At 56.5% G+C, this 13930-nt stretch overlaps 1 protein-coding gene and 14 non-coding genes across 15 annotated transcripts in view; 6 read left to right on the forward strand and 9 right to left on the reverse strand.

Annotated features, from left to right (window-relative positions):
* COL6A2 (collagen type VI alpha 2 chain) overlaps positions 1-13930 on the reverse strand; it is a 375734-nt gene that overhangs the window by 317067 nt on the left and 44737 nt on the right. The gene's annotated exons all lie outside the window — the stretch shown is intronic.
* Positions 12-93, reverse strand: TRNAS-GCU (transfer RNA serine (anticodon GCU)). Its single transcript has one exon. It is a non-coding gene; the product is annotated as a tRNA-Ser (tRNA).
* On the reverse strand, positions 373-445 carry TRNAM-CAU (transfer RNA methionine (anticodon CAU)). The gene has a single exon. It is a non-coding gene; the product is annotated as a tRNA-Met (tRNA).
* TRNAS-GCU (transfer RNA serine (anticodon GCU)) lies at positions 580-661 on the forward strand. Its single transcript has one exon. It is a non-coding gene; the product is annotated as a tRNA-Ser (tRNA).
* On the reverse strand, positions 2090-2161 carry TRNAP-AGG (transfer RNA proline (anticodon AGG)). The gene has a single exon. It is a non-coding gene; the product is annotated as a tRNA-Pro (tRNA).
* On the forward strand, positions 2503-2584 carry TRNAS-CGA (transfer RNA serine (anticodon CGA)). The gene has a single exon. It is a non-coding gene; the product is annotated as a tRNA-Ser (tRNA).
* Positions 4579-4650, reverse strand: TRNAV-UAC (transfer RNA valine (anticodon UAC)). Its single transcript has one exon. It is a non-coding gene; the product is annotated as a tRNA-Val (tRNA).
* On the reverse strand, positions 4903-4974 carry TRNAP-CGG (transfer RNA proline (anticodon CGG)). Its single transcript has one exon. It is a non-coding gene; the product is annotated as a tRNA-Pro (tRNA).
* Positions 6096-6167, forward strand: TRNAA-CGC (transfer RNA alanine (anticodon CGC)). Its single transcript has one exon. It is a non-coding gene; the product is annotated as a tRNA-Ala (tRNA).
* Positions 6691-6772, reverse strand: TRNAS-UGA (transfer RNA serine (anticodon UGA)). Its single transcript has one exon. It is a non-coding gene; the product is annotated as a tRNA-Ser (tRNA).
* On the reverse strand, positions 7011-7082 carry TRNAA-UGC (transfer RNA alanine (anticodon UGC)). The gene has a single exon. It is a non-coding gene; the product is annotated as a tRNA-Ala (tRNA).
* On the reverse strand, positions 8220-8301 carry TRNAS-CGA (transfer RNA serine (anticodon CGA)). Its single transcript has one exon. It is a non-coding gene; the product is annotated as a tRNA-Ser (tRNA).
* TRNAP-AGG (transfer RNA proline (anticodon AGG)) lies at positions 8558-8629 on the forward strand. Its single transcript has one exon. It is a non-coding gene; the product is annotated as a tRNA-Pro (tRNA).
* On the forward strand, positions 8969-9040 carry TRNAA-UGC (transfer RNA alanine (anticodon UGC)). Its single transcript has one exon. It is a non-coding gene; the product is annotated as a tRNA-Ala (tRNA).
* TRNAS-GCU (transfer RNA serine (anticodon GCU)) lies at positions 10335-10416 on the forward strand. The gene has a single exon. It is a non-coding gene; the product is annotated as a tRNA-Ser (tRNA).

The following is a 13930-nucleotide window of genomic DNA, read 5'->3' on the forward strand; positions in this document are numbered from 1 at the left end:
CAGCAAAACCTCGACGAGGGTGGGATTCGAACCCACGCGTGCAGAGCACAATGGATTAGCAGTCCATCGCCTTAACCACTCGGCCACCTCGTCCTGCCGCGCGCCGCCTTGCGCCTCCGCCCGCCGGCCCGTGGGATCCGCCCACGGCGCGCCCTGAGGGTCCCGCCCCTGCGAGCCGGGAGCCGCGGGGGCGGACAGGAGCTCGTGGGTGGCCGGGCCGGCCGTGCTGCGGGGCCGGCCGTGCTGCGGGGCCGGCCGTGCTGCGGGGCCGACCGTACTGCGGGGCCGGCCGTGCTGCGGGGCCGGCCGTGCTGCGGGGCCTCTCGCGTGGCCGCGGGAGGCAAAAACAGACCCCAGAAAACACAAAAGTGCTGCCCTCTCTGAGGCTCGAACTCAGGACCTTCAGATTATGAGACTGACGCGCTGCCTACTGCGCTAAGAGGGCGTCGGACCAGTCACTTCTCACCGGGCTTCCCGCGGGCGAGCAGGCGGCGGGATTGTAACGGGCCTCGAGCCAGGGTGGGCAGGGGCTGCGGGGGTCGCATCAGGCCGGCAGGGGGCGACAGCCTGCCACAGAGGGACGAGGTGGCCGAGTGGTTAAGGCGATGGACTGCTAATCCATTGTGCTCTGCACGCGTGGGTTCGAATCCCACCCTCGTCGAGGTTTTGCTGCCGCACGGAGGGCACTGGGGACCCTCCGGGCAGGCTCGGATTCCTGCGGCACACGGGGACTGGGCAGGGCCGGGAGGGCAAAGGGCACCAGCAGGTGCCTGCTCTACCTCGGCATCTGCGTCCTGGCCGGGATGGAAAGGCACCCGTGCCCTGGACATTTTGGGAAGGGGATGGTAGGAGACATTTTCGTAGTGTCTGAAGGGCCGGCCAAGGTCCTTACCTGGAGGGGCTGGAAGTCTCTCATCCAAGACTCGTGGGAAAGAAAGCACTCAGAAATCCTTACAAGAGCGATTACTGCCAAACGTCACTGCTGAGCAATAAGGTGAAAACCTTCTGAAACAGAGAGTGCAATAGGGAAATAAACCCGGGCCGAAGGAAGTGTGAAACCATGGATGGATTCCCTGAATACTGTGGGGAGAGCAAGCAGAGAAGGTATAGGAGGAATTTTTCCCATCAGAGTTGTTGGTGATTATGCCTGTTCATTGTAACTGGAAAAAAGGCAAAGAAAGGGCAAAATGCAAAGTGCAAATCTCATCTCGCATTGTTGTGGGAACCCAGAGGGGCAGAGGAAGGTGCCCTGACTCCACATCACCCCGAACCCCCACTGGCACTGGGATGCTGGGTGTAGCTCTGGGTGACCTACCTGGTGAGGGATCCAAACAAGTCCCTTCTCCCCACCCAGCGGGGATTAGCCCTCTCCTCCTCATCCTGACCACTGGACAGGTCTGGGCACCCTGGGAAGGTACCTGAGATACTGCCAGGTCCCTCCAGCCAGCTCTGCCAGGTGTAGGAGCCTGGAAGATGGGCTGTGGGCTGGGCAGCCATACTGAGTGAAACAGATCCTGGGGGCTTGCAGGTGCCAAGGGGCAGGGACAGGAGCAGGTCCTTGGTGGGAGGGATTTCTTGGTCATTGCTATGTCCAGCGGGGCACCCTGGGGACCCTGAAATAAGCTTTCAGTAAAAGCACACAGCCAAACTGCTCTAAGTGTCATCATTGTGAGGGGCAAACAGGGGCAGTGGGGAACCCCCAGCAGTGCCCCCAGCTTGGGCCAGGGAGGTAAAACAGCCTCCCAGACCCAGGCACCATTGAAGTCGAATCCAGGATCTCCTGTTTACTAGACAGGTGCTTTGACCAGCTGAGCAGGGGCCCACACCTGCCCCACGGCGAGGGGTGTCCCATGGCCACAGACACAGCCCTTCCTTCCCAGTCCATCCCCATCCTGCTGCCAAATAAAAAATAGGGTCACTCTGTAGGATGAATGGGTTGGGACTCCGGGGACAGGGCACAGCCCCGTGTGACGCTCTGCGTGCCACGCTAAGCTCAAAGCCCCCGTACTGAGGGGTAAAAGTCGATGGCCGGGTCCTGTCGGGCTCTGCACCAGCCAGGCGGGAGCGGGGTGGTGATGCCCAAAAAGAAGGGCTCGTCCGGGATTTGAACCCGGGACCTCTCGCACCCTAAGCGAGAATCATACCCCTAGACCAACGAGCCGACATGCACACACCGCCCCGCCCGCGCCCCCGCCTCGCCCACCCCGGCCCGTCCCCACTCCCTGCGCCCGCAGACCCGCCCCACCACTGCGCCACCACCGCACCGCACACGGCCCCCGCAGCCCGGACACCGCACCCCGCACTCCCGGACACTGCTCCGCACCCCGCACTCCCGGACCCTGCTCCGCGCCCCGCACTCCCGGACCCTGCTCCGCGCCCCGCACTCCCGCACCCTGCTCCGCGCCCCGCACTCCCGCACCCTGCTCCGCCCCGCCCCGCTGCCCGCCGCAGCGCTCCGCGCCTCGCTCCGCCGCAGCGCTGCTCCCCCACTGCCACACCGGGGCTGTGATGGCCGAGGGGTGAAGGCGTTGGACTCGAAATCCAATGGGGGTTTCCTGCGCAGGTTCGAATCCTGCTCACAGCGATGGGTTTTACCCAACGTCCTGATCCCTCGCTGGGGGTCCCGAGAGGAGCGTCCTGAACAGCCAGAGCTCTCCCAGCCCTATCTACCTGCCCTTCTCCCTCACGAACACCTCAGTGCCCCACCAGGCAGGGACTTCGGTAACGCCGGGATTTCCCCAGGTTTTGCAGACTGGAGCAACCTCTGGGAGAAACATGTTTCCAGGATGCTGAGTGGATTTCTCAGCCCTGTCCCACATCCCTGGCAGCAGTGTACCCCACCTCATTAATCTGGCTGTGCAATTCTCATTTTACAGTGCAAGCGGTCTTGGATTCACCTCTTGGATGAATCTGCCTATTTGGCACCCACAACCCTCATCCTAAAGCTGCTCCCCCCAGCATTGATGTTCACCCCAAGAGACACCCTGAGCCCTGTGAGGGCTTAAAAAAAGTTTAAAAAAGGCCTCAAAAGCCCTGCAGCCTCCAGGCAGGGTAGGGAAGGAGCCATGAGATTTTTACACAGGCTTGAGATGCCAGGACACAGTGCCAGGCCTTTCCTGGGGAGCTCTGACAGCTCCACAACCAGCAGTGAGAGGGCTGAGAAGGCAAAAGGACAGGAGAATGCTGGCAGTTGATCTCAACTACATCTGTCTCCTCCAGCAGCATCTTGCCGCCAGTCCTTTGGAGGCTGTCTTTCTCACAGGGATGTACTGAGTCAGCAAGGGTCACCCTCAGCACGGGACATGGTGGGTGGCCAAAAGTAAGAGCTCATCTGGGAATTGAAGACAGGATCTCCCACACCCAAGGCATGAATCATACTCCTAGACCAATGAGTCAGGGTGCTGCCCCTCTGTCCCCCACTCTGCATCTCTCAGATCCTTTTGGGGGCCTGGGGGCAGCTGGGGCTCTGTATGGCCTTGCACACTCTGAGAGCAGGAGATGCCTCTTGTTGTGGCCATGAGATGCCAGGTCCAGCATCTCCCATCCCCAGAAACTCTCTTCTCCCCCAAAGTCCCTCACTGGCCATTTACAGCAGGTGGAATGGCCAGTGCTTTTTCTGCCACCTTTTGCTGTGGGACATCCAGCAAAGGTGATCCTCTGCAAGCTGTCTCTGTCCTCAGTGGCAGCAAATGGCCGTGTCTCTGTGCCAGGGGCTGCCTGTGCATGGGCTGCCTTTGCTGTCTGTGCATGGGCTGCCTTTGCTGTCAGTGCATGGGCTGCCTTTGCTGTCAGTGCATGGGCTGCCTTTGCTGTCTGTGCATGGGCTGCCTTTGCTGTCTGTGCATGGGCTGCCTTTGCTGTCAGTGCATGGGCTGCCTTTGCTGTCAGTGCATGGGCTGCCTTTGCTGTCTGTGCATGGGCTGCCTTTTCTGTCAGTGCATGGGCTGCCTTTGCTGTCAGTGCATGGGCTGCCTTTGCTGTCTGTGCATGGGGTCCTGCGGTGCCGGGGGGAGGTGGGAGGGAGTGCAGTGAGCAGTGTGGGAAATGTGAGTTGGTGCCGTGTGTGAGGTGTGGAGGGCTGTAAGGGGTTGTACAGGTGCGTGTGCATCGTGTCCCTGTGCAGGCAGGGCCCCGTGTGGCAGTGTGTACATGGAGTGACATTTTGCCAGGCAGTGTCCAGGGTGCCCTGGGCCAGAGGGGGGTGCGGGGAAAATTATGCACCCTGGCTCGTTGGTCTGGGGGTATGATTCTTGCACAAAGATTTGTTTCTTTGTTAGGATGTGAGAGGTCCCAGGTTCAGCTCCTGGACGAGCCCTTCTTTTGGGCACCCAGTGCCCCGCTGCCACCCGGCCGGTCCCCTCAAGAGACACCGTGAGCCCCATGGGGAAGGGACACTGGGTGCCTCCACACTCTCCAGCACCTGGGTAGGGAGGGAAATCTCTGTGGGCATTCCCTTGCTGCCTGCCTCGGGGTGCCAGGACACATGCTTACAGGCAGCCCCAGGGATATTCTGAGGGGGGATCTGGGGAGTCTCTGGTTGCCCGGTATGCATTAGGGGCCTGGGGAGGCAAAAGGACATGGAGATGCTGGGGGTTGATCCCATGGTCTCTTGCATGTAAAGCAAGCGCTCTTCCGCTGAGCTACATCCCCCTATGCACGAGAAAGGGGGGTTGGCCAAATCCCCTCACCCCACTTTGACCCACTCTGCCCCCATGGCTCCAAACCCCACTGTCACAGGCTGCACTCCACCCTCCCCAGTGCTTCTTCCAAGACACTCCTCCCGGTTTATGGACATGCGCACCCAAAACGCTCTGCCCATCTCTGCTCTACAAGCGCTGCTTCCTTCTCTCCACCCCTGCCCTGGCCCCGCCACATCCCAAGGCACGTGGGTGCCAAAAGGAAGGGCTCGTCCGGGAGTTGAACCCGGGACCTCTCGCACCCGAAGCGAGAATCATACCCCTAGACCAACGAGCCACATGGGGGCAGGGGGCAGGAAAGGCTCCTTCCAGCTCGGCTACTCACAGAGCTCCCTGGGGTGCGATGGGACCTGTGGCAGCTCTGTTTGTCTCTGATGGTCACCATTGAGAGGTCACCCTCGTTCTTCCCTGGCTGTGGGGATGTCACCTGGGCATATGTAGCAGGTCCCTCTGCCTGGAATGGAGGAAACAACTCAAACAATGGTTTATTTCCCAAATTATCAGTGTTAAATGAAGAAAAAGGAATCACGCTGTTTTTGGTGTTGAATAAAGCTGAAACCAGTCTGACTCATCAATCCCAAACTTAAACATCCTAATAGTGAGATGAAGATATAGCAGATATGGTAAAATACCTGGATAAAGGAACAAACAAGTAATATTACTGATAACTTTACTAAATATGTTGAACTGGCACAGGTGTCCTGCACATATCTGGCTCACAGTCCATCCTTTTATACTATGAAAGTATAAAACTTCCATATTTGAATGGCAGGGTTTTCTGAACGATCCTGTCTTGAAATATATGTGTGGGGATTTCCCCCTAGAGTGGGGACACTCCTCAAGGTCACTTCTTAAGGCTGAGCCAAAGAGATTTGCCCCAAGTCATTGGTCTGGGTGAGAAACATCAACCTCTACTTAATAATTTGGTTTGGTACCTTTAATACATTTGCTTTAATATAATTGCTTCAATATTCCTTCACAGTGCACTATATTGTAAAAGTTGTTATAGCACCTATATTATGTAGTAAATAATTCTGATTAAGTTTTGTCTAATCATAATAATAAATCATTTATATTTGTATATCTGCTTTATTTTTAATTCTGCAGGATAAAGCTGTATAAAGCTTCTACTACACCTATACAATATTTTAGAGATAAACCACTGACAAAGTCTAGGGCTAAGGTTGGATCCAGCCACACTCAGGCTCCTCCCTGAAAAGTTTAGAAAGCTAGGGGTTCCTTTATGCACCTCATGACTCAGTGGGAGTTTCTAAACTTCATCTGAAGCTCCCACTCTTCCCAGCACAGCATGGCTATGGCTGCACTTGCCTGATTTTAAAATGGGGCCATGAGGAGCAGGGGCATCAGCAAAACCCCCAGGGGTGAGGAGCCCAGGCAGGGGATGTAGCTCAGCGGGAGAGCGCTTGCTTCGCATGTAAGAGGCCCTGGGTTCAACCCCCAGCATCTCCAGCTTTTTTTCTCTCTTCAAACCTCCACCATGGGCCAGTGATGATAAACTTGCACCTACCTCTGGAAGGGCTCCCCAAAGGTGGGGGCTGCACCATGACAGAGCTTCCCCCTGAGGCTGCAGTGGCAGCATGGTCCCAAATCAACCATCCCCCACTGCCCTGACAGCTTCTTCCCAACCCAGGAGGGGACCAGCCCGGGCCCTGACCGAGCTGTGCCTGTGCCCACGTGCACTGCACAACACCATGCTCCTGGCAGTGATGGACCAGCCCAGCCAAGCTAGGGAGGCTGCCTGTGCCCCCTGTACTGGGCAGTGCCTCCCCGTTCTTGCCCTGACACCGCAGAGGCCCTGCCTGGCCACAGGTGCACAAAAGGAGGGATGATCCAGGAGCTGAGCCTAGAGTTCACAAGGCCACCAGGGCCCAGTGCAAGAGCACTGCCCGTCCCTGTCCACTGCTCTCCAGGGATCAAAATCCTCATGGAAGGGGTGGCTCTGGCACCCCACCCAACAGTGGGTAAAACCCATCGCTGTGAGCAGGATTCGAACCTGCGCAGGGAATCCCTATTGGATTTCAAGTCCAACGCCTTCACCCCTCGGCCATCACAGCTGCTGGTGCACCCTGCACAGGTGAGGACAGCCAGGGACACCCCACCTTGCCTGAGGCTATGCCACCCTCCAGCCTGCTGTGGGGCTAGCTCAGACTCAGTACCCACACCTGGAGGGCTCGGAAAAGGGAACATGCGGGGATATTTGCTGATGGCTGGAAATAATTCAGGCGCCTTGGCCATAAAACAGACAGCACAAGGATGCCCAGGGATAGAGCAGCTCTCGGAGGGAAAAAAACATGGAGATGCTGGGCGTTGATCCCAGGACCTCTTGCATGCAAAGCAAGCGCTCTTCCACTGAGCTACATCCCCCTGTGCAAGGCAGGGAGAGGTCCTGACTGAGTCTCCTCATCTCTGGGCCATACTCTGCCAGCCTTGGGGGTCCATCCTGCCCACCCAGCCAGGAAAGGGCACCCAGCCATCTGTGCCAGGGCCCTGGTTATGCCACAGTCCCATGTGCCAGCCAAAGAAGGTAGGTGCCCAAAAGGTGGGCTCATCCAGGAGCTGAATCCAGGACCTTTCACACCTTAAGCAAGAATCATGCCCCAGATCTGTGCCCCACAATTCTGGGAGTTGAGGAGGGTGGCTGATGCTGCCTTTTGCCCCTTGGCACAGCCTGGAACAAGAAAATCCATCTTACGGTGCCCAGGAGGTGGAGCTGGCATTTGGAGGTGTCCATGGTGCATAACTTCCCTAGATCCAGTGGCCACAGGAGCAGGTGGACCATGAAGACAATGGGGACTCTTGAGCACCACCCTGCCCTTGCACAGGTGAATGTACCTCAGCAGGAGAGCACTTACAAGAGGCCTTGGGATAAATCCCCAGCATCTCTGTTCTTTTGCCTCTCCAGACCCCTCCCCATTTGTTGCGGGGCTGGCAGAGCCCCACAGACCCCCGCAAAAAGTGTTGGGGCTGCCTGCGTGGCAGGCCCGGGTGCAGGAGGGACAGCAGTGGTGCACAATGGGTGCCCACACCCCGTGCCAGCCCCCCAAGCTGCCCCACTCATCCAGCCTAGCCCCAAGCTGCAGTGACTGGAGGGGGACAAGGGGAAACCTCAGAGGGCTCCGTACCTCCAGAGAAAAACAAGACAGGCTCTGACCAAAGGGGCAATTCCTCTGGGAGTGAGACCCACGTGTATTCATATCTGAAGATGGAAACAAACCTGAAACCTGCATTGTTGGGCACCTTGGCTCCATTGCCCTGAGCTTGCGTGTGTCCCAGCTGGCCCATAGGTAAAAGGACGTAACTCTATCCCTGACACCCAGGGGGGTCCCAAGTTCTCCCAGTGCTCCCCGCCCTCTGGGACAGGAGGATTTTCCCTGTCCCCAGAGTCGGTGGTCCGTGGCTCTCCCTGCCCTACGCTGCTGCAGACTCCCTTAGAGCAGGAGGGGAAGGACAAGACGCCGGAGACATCAGAGTTCACCTGCCATCCACGCTGGTAAAACCCATCGCTGTGAGCAGGATTCGAACCTGCGCAGGAAACCCCCATTGGATTTCGAGTCCAACGCCTTCACCCCTCGGCCATCACAGCCCCGGTGTGGCAGTTGGGGAGCAGCGCTGCGGCGGGCAGCGGGGCGGGGCGGAGCAGGGTCCGGGAGTGCGGGGCGCGGAGCAGGGTCCGGAGTGTGGGGTGCGGTGTCCGGGAGTGCGGGGTGCGGTGTCCGGGCTGCGGGGGCCGTGTGCGGTGCGGTGGTGGCGCAGTGGTGGGGCGGGTCTGCGGGCGCAGGGAGCGGAGACGGGCCGGGGTGGGCGAGGCGGGGGCGCGGGCGGGGCGGTGTGTGCACGTCGGCTCGTTGGTCTAGGGGTATGATTCTCGCTTAGGGTGCGAGAGGTCCCGGGTTCAAATCCCGGACGAGCCCTTCCTTTTGCACACACACACATACACACACTCCTCACCACACCGCAAACATGGCCTCACATCCCCGCTCCACACCTCCGCCCCGCCCGCCACTGCACACAGCCCACGCAGCCCTCACACACCTGCACTAGCCCCCTTACATGGCCTCTGTGCCTGCTAAATCACCTCCCTGCTCTGCCTCACACTTATTCCCCCTGTTCCAGCCCCCTCACCAGCCCACTGGCACCTCTGGGACCCCCAGTGCCTGCAGCCCTTTTCCTCACCTAGGGCGGCAGGGGAAGGCAGCAGACACAGGGATTTTCCCGGAGGAAGGAGAACGCCTAGGCACAGGCTGTGGCGGGGGGATGTAGCTCAGCGGAAGAGCGCTTGCTTTGCATGCAAGAGGCCCTGGGATCAACCCCCAGCATCTCCATGTCCTTTTGCCTCCCCACACCCCACCCTGATTCATACCCGGCCACCAGAGACTCCTCCCCCCAAAACATCCCTGGGGCTGCCTGGGAGCGCGTCTGGCCTGGGATTGCCTCCTGGCACTCCAAGGCAGGCAGCGAGAAAATGCCCACAGAGATTTCCCTCCCTACCCAGGTGCTGGAGAGTGTGGAGGCACCCAGTGTCCCTTTCCCATTGGGCTCACGGTGTCTCTTGGGGTGACCACTGTCTTTGGGTGACCATCAGTGCTGCAGGGGAGCAGCCAGAGAAGGAGATGAGGCTGAGGCTGTCACCTCAGGGCAGTGTAGGGTGGCAACTGGCACAGCTCTGCCAGGGCAAGAGTAGGGCACACCATGTCCCTGTAGAGCCTGAGGACCCCCAAACCCAGCTGGTGGTGCTTACAGGATGTATTTGGGTCCTGTGCCAGGGCCTTGGGTCAGCGCTGGGAGTGTTCCCAGCAGTAAAAAGAGAAGGGGTTTGCAGCTGGGGAACTCCAAACTTGGGGCAACAGTGTGGGACATGTAGGCAGAGAGGTGGGCAGAGGATCAGGTGTTTTATGGAGCACCCAGTGTCAGAAGGGCCCATAGACGGCATGGCTCAGCTGGTCAAAGCGCTTGTCTAGTAGATACAAATTCCTGGGTTTGACCCCCAGTGCTGCCTCAGCCTGGAGGGTTATTTTTCTCCACTGTCCCAAACTAGGGGCATTGCTGGGGGTCTTTGTCCTGCTCTCAGCACTGTCGGTCCCCAGTGCTCTGTCCCCTGTGACTCTACTCTGGGGGTAAAATTTTTCCTTTTGCTTCTTCTCCCTTCTCTCCTCACATTGGAGAGATGGCCTAAATAGTTTCCAGAAACCAGGGAATTGGGGAAATAAGAGATACATTAGATGATGTCTGGACCCCCACCACCTTCTCTATTACTTTGCACAACTGGTGCTGAATCATGTAGGAAAACCCTCTGGACACAGGTTGGGTGTGGGTGAGTTATAGAGATGCCTGGTGCATGCGTTTTCACAGCAACAATAAATGCTACATTACGCTTTGCCACCCCAGGAACCCAGAAGGGAACAGAGAGAGGGGCAAATGAATCACAAATGCTTGCTTGTCTCCCTGCCCCACTGTGACAGGGGCTGCCAGAGCTCTGCCTGCCCAGCCTTGCTCACCAAAGGACACCCTGAAGAACCCGCTCCAGTACTGCTGTCTGGGGGGGGGGGGGGGGGGGGGGGAAAAGGCAAGAGAAAAATCTGCTAAAAAATTCTGCTAAAAAGGACCATACAGGTGTGGGACGAGGTGGCCGAGTGGTTAAGGCGATGGACTGCTAATCCATTGTGCTCTGCACGCGTGGGTTCGAATCCCACCCTCGTCGGGTCCCTTGGCGCGTCTGTTGTGTAGTAAACTTTTTGGCGCAGCTTGCCCAGAATCCTCCTGCTCTCCGTGTTTTACTCTGCGGTGTCAAGCACACATCACATCTGCCCCTGGACTCCGCTCCCACGGGCTGGACCTCCTCCTGCTCGCTCAGGGACTGAACCTCTCCTGGTGACTCGGGGACTGAACCTCCTCCTGCTGGCTCAGGGACTGAACCTCCTCCTGCTGGCTCAGGGACTGGCATGGCGTGGTCCTTCTGTGCAATGCCCCAGGGGAGCAGGGTACCCCGGCCCACCTGCTAGCTTCTCTCCGCCCATCCCATCTCCTCTTCTCCAGGAGCACTGAACTGTAGGCAGGGAAGGTTCATGGCTGGGCATCCCTGGGCATCCCCAGGGATGCCGATGGGAGCCAAAGGTTGCCCTGGACATCTCTGCCGCGTTCCAGAGGTGCTTGTTCTGGGGATGGCAGAGCTGCTGTGCACTGGCAGCTCCCTCCTGTGACTGGAGTAGTGCTCACAGTGGAGATTCGTGGAGATAGGAGAGAGTGACCTATGGCAAGATGAAGAGGAAAGAGGTAAAACTGCCTCTGGAATCTGAGTGGTCTTGCAGAGAGGAAAGCCCTGCATTTGGCAGAGTCTCTGCTTCGAAGCACCTGGCAAAAGGCATCATGGCAGTCTTGCCAGTGCTTTCCCTTCTCCCTTCTATTCCTTTCCACTGATGAGAATGTGGCCAAGGCAAGGTGAGGATGCTCAGGCTTAGCTGCCCACATCTTTTTGACCTTCCCTGTGGCTTCATTTCCTTCCTGTGCCTTGGGGAGATGTCCCTGGGGACCACTGAGGAGCTGCTTTCCTCCATCAGCATCTACTGAGCCAGAAACCCTGTGGGAAACACCAATCCCATCCCATTCCACTGCCATGAGATGCTGTGGTGCTTGACCAGCTCTGCCACCCCAGGAAAAGGGGATATCCTTGCCTGGACAGCCAGGTGCCCTCCAAGGGATCTGTGGGAGATTTCCTGGGGAAAATGCATGGGTTTGGGTCAAGCCCTGGAGAGATACCAACTTGCAGCTGGAGATGGTGAAATGGGCTGGGGTGGTGGGTACAGGGATATGGTGGTGCATGGCAGGGGAATTGCTCTCACAGGATAGAACCTGGAACTTGCAGGGCACAGGCAGCCAGGAGGGGATACCCACTGATTCCCTTGGATACTCTTCAACCCTGCCTTGGCACACACATGTCCCTGTCCTGGTGAGCAGTGATGAATCCTCCTGAAGGGAAGGTGCCGCTGTTTGTGGTGCTGTGGGGCATCAGTCCACCCAGGGACCTGGCAATTACAGGGATTTTGTGGCAGCGTGGAACTGGATCATCTGCAGCCCCGGGACAGTGCCTGGCAGCTGGAGCCTGGCTCTCCCTAGTGGCACCGACTGGGCTCCGCTCCCTGGGCTGCACATGGTGGCCCTGGAGCACCCCAAGTCTGCCCTGACAAGGACACGGGCAGCCAGAATGCTTTGTGCTGGGTCTGGCTGCATCAAGATTCTGCCTCCTGGCACTGGGCTGTCCCACTCATCCATCAGCCATGTGGGAGTGGTCCCTGACTGTCCTGCTGCTGGGAGACAAGCCCTGGGTGAGCGCCCTGCATGGAGACATCCCTTGGAGATAGGATGCTGTAGGTCTGTTGCTGCTCCAGGATGCACCCTTGCCTTTGGCTTTCAGGAGAAATTTTAGGACAGGGCAAGCTCTCACCCTCCAGCCAGTCTTGGACACATCCAGCCCTTGGGTTGTTGGAAATCAAAATGCAAAAGTGGGGAAATTGGAGTTGCAAAGTGCTGCTGGGGCTGGTGATAGGAAGGGAAACACATGGATTATTGATCATGGGCCACGCTTTTTTTGTCCTTACCTGCAGGAAGAGGCAGGGCTGAGGTGGCCACACATCCTGGATCCATGCAGAAGTTAAGAAAATGGATCTGACATGTTTTGTTTGGTGAAATTTTCTCAAGTTTGAGGTTCCTCCAGAGAAAGTCATATCTCAAGCAGAAAGTGGTTGTTCGCTGAAATGAATAGGGATTGGAAAATTCAGCCTTTGTTTATATCCCAAATATCTTTCCCATATTGTTTCCCTTTTAAAAAATTCAATCATTACACAAATCTGATTATTTTAATTTCGTAACATGTGCCTTTTGTTTCCTCTGCTATCTTTTCTGTGAAAAGGACTTGTTTCAGTCCACAGATCTGCTTACATTCAACCATGTTCCCCCTCTGAGTGCTCTGCTGCATTTATCCCAAGCATCACTGCAGCCATCAATATTATTCTGGGACATGATGGTCCAATGTGAGCAGAACCTCAACTGCGTAAACTGGATTTCAAAACTGAAACACACAGCGCAGCTGCAGTTCAGAATATCCCACCCTGTGCCTGGAAGCCTGGAAGGGAGTCACCCAGGAAGGGCTGTTTTCCTGAGATCATGGGAGTGCACAGAGGCACAAAAAACCCCAAAACCAAAACTAAAATCACCGCACAAAAACAAACAAACAAAAAACCCCAACAAACCACACACACCAAAAAACCACAAAAAAACCAAAAAACCATCCCCCCCCCCCCCAAAAAAAAAAAAAAAAGCAGAAAAACCAACAACACCAGGAAAAAGGAAATGAAGGGGGAAATAAAACCAGACTGGTAGAAGAAGGGTTTAAGGGTTTAATTCTCAGGCTGTGGGTTCTAGGTGCACTTGTGGTATCAATTTATTATTCAACAGTGGTGCAAAATGCAGCACAGTAAAGCTTAAATTAATATCTCATCTTTTCCTGCCTGTCAAGTCACCATTTAGGAGATTATGAATGATGAACCCACAGCATCCTGCCTAACTCCAGGACCTGCCAGGTTGCTTCTCCCTACCGCCCATGTCCTCTGCTGAACCTTGGAAAACATGATTTCCTTTTTCCCCTTCCAGAATGATGTTAAGAAATAGCTGAATTTGACCTCAGAACCTTGAAAGGCTTTGTTGCCCTGACAGACAGGGCAGAGAGGAGTCACTAGGGACCATTTAGTGCAATCCATCGTGGCCAAGTCATCTCAAGGACTCAAATGAACCCCCAAACCCCACAAGGCACATCTTTAACAAGATGCTGACAGCCCCACACATGCATAGTACATGTGGCCCGGACTCCTAGGGCAGGAGACGTTTGTGCTGTTAACTGGGCTCTGCTGGTGTGAAATGAAAAGCCTTTTTCAAACTTTCCTTGCCCCTAGAGCTCATGATGGCTCATCATGGTCATGCTTGGGACCACATCAGCAACTCCCTCTTCCCACTGTGAGGGTGATTCAGGTTTAAGTGCAGGTTGGGATATTTGGGATGTTTAGTAGCTAACAGGCTTCCAGCAGAGTGACCCGGTGTCACACCAATGCCTGTAATTACTGTAATTAACCCTGTCTTGACAATGTCACTCCATCATGAGGAAGGACACCTGTGACCTTCTGGCTCACTGTTACTACCCTATCCAAAGAACAGAATGGAAAGGC

This window comes from Prinia subflava, chromosome 6 (assembly GCF_021018805.1).
Source record: "Prinia subflava isolate CZ2003 ecotype Zambia chromosome 6, Cam_Psub_1.2, whole genome shotgun sequence".
Taxonomy (NCBI): domain Eukaryota; kingdom Metazoa; phylum Chordata; class Aves; order Passeriformes; family Cisticolidae; genus Prinia; species Prinia subflava.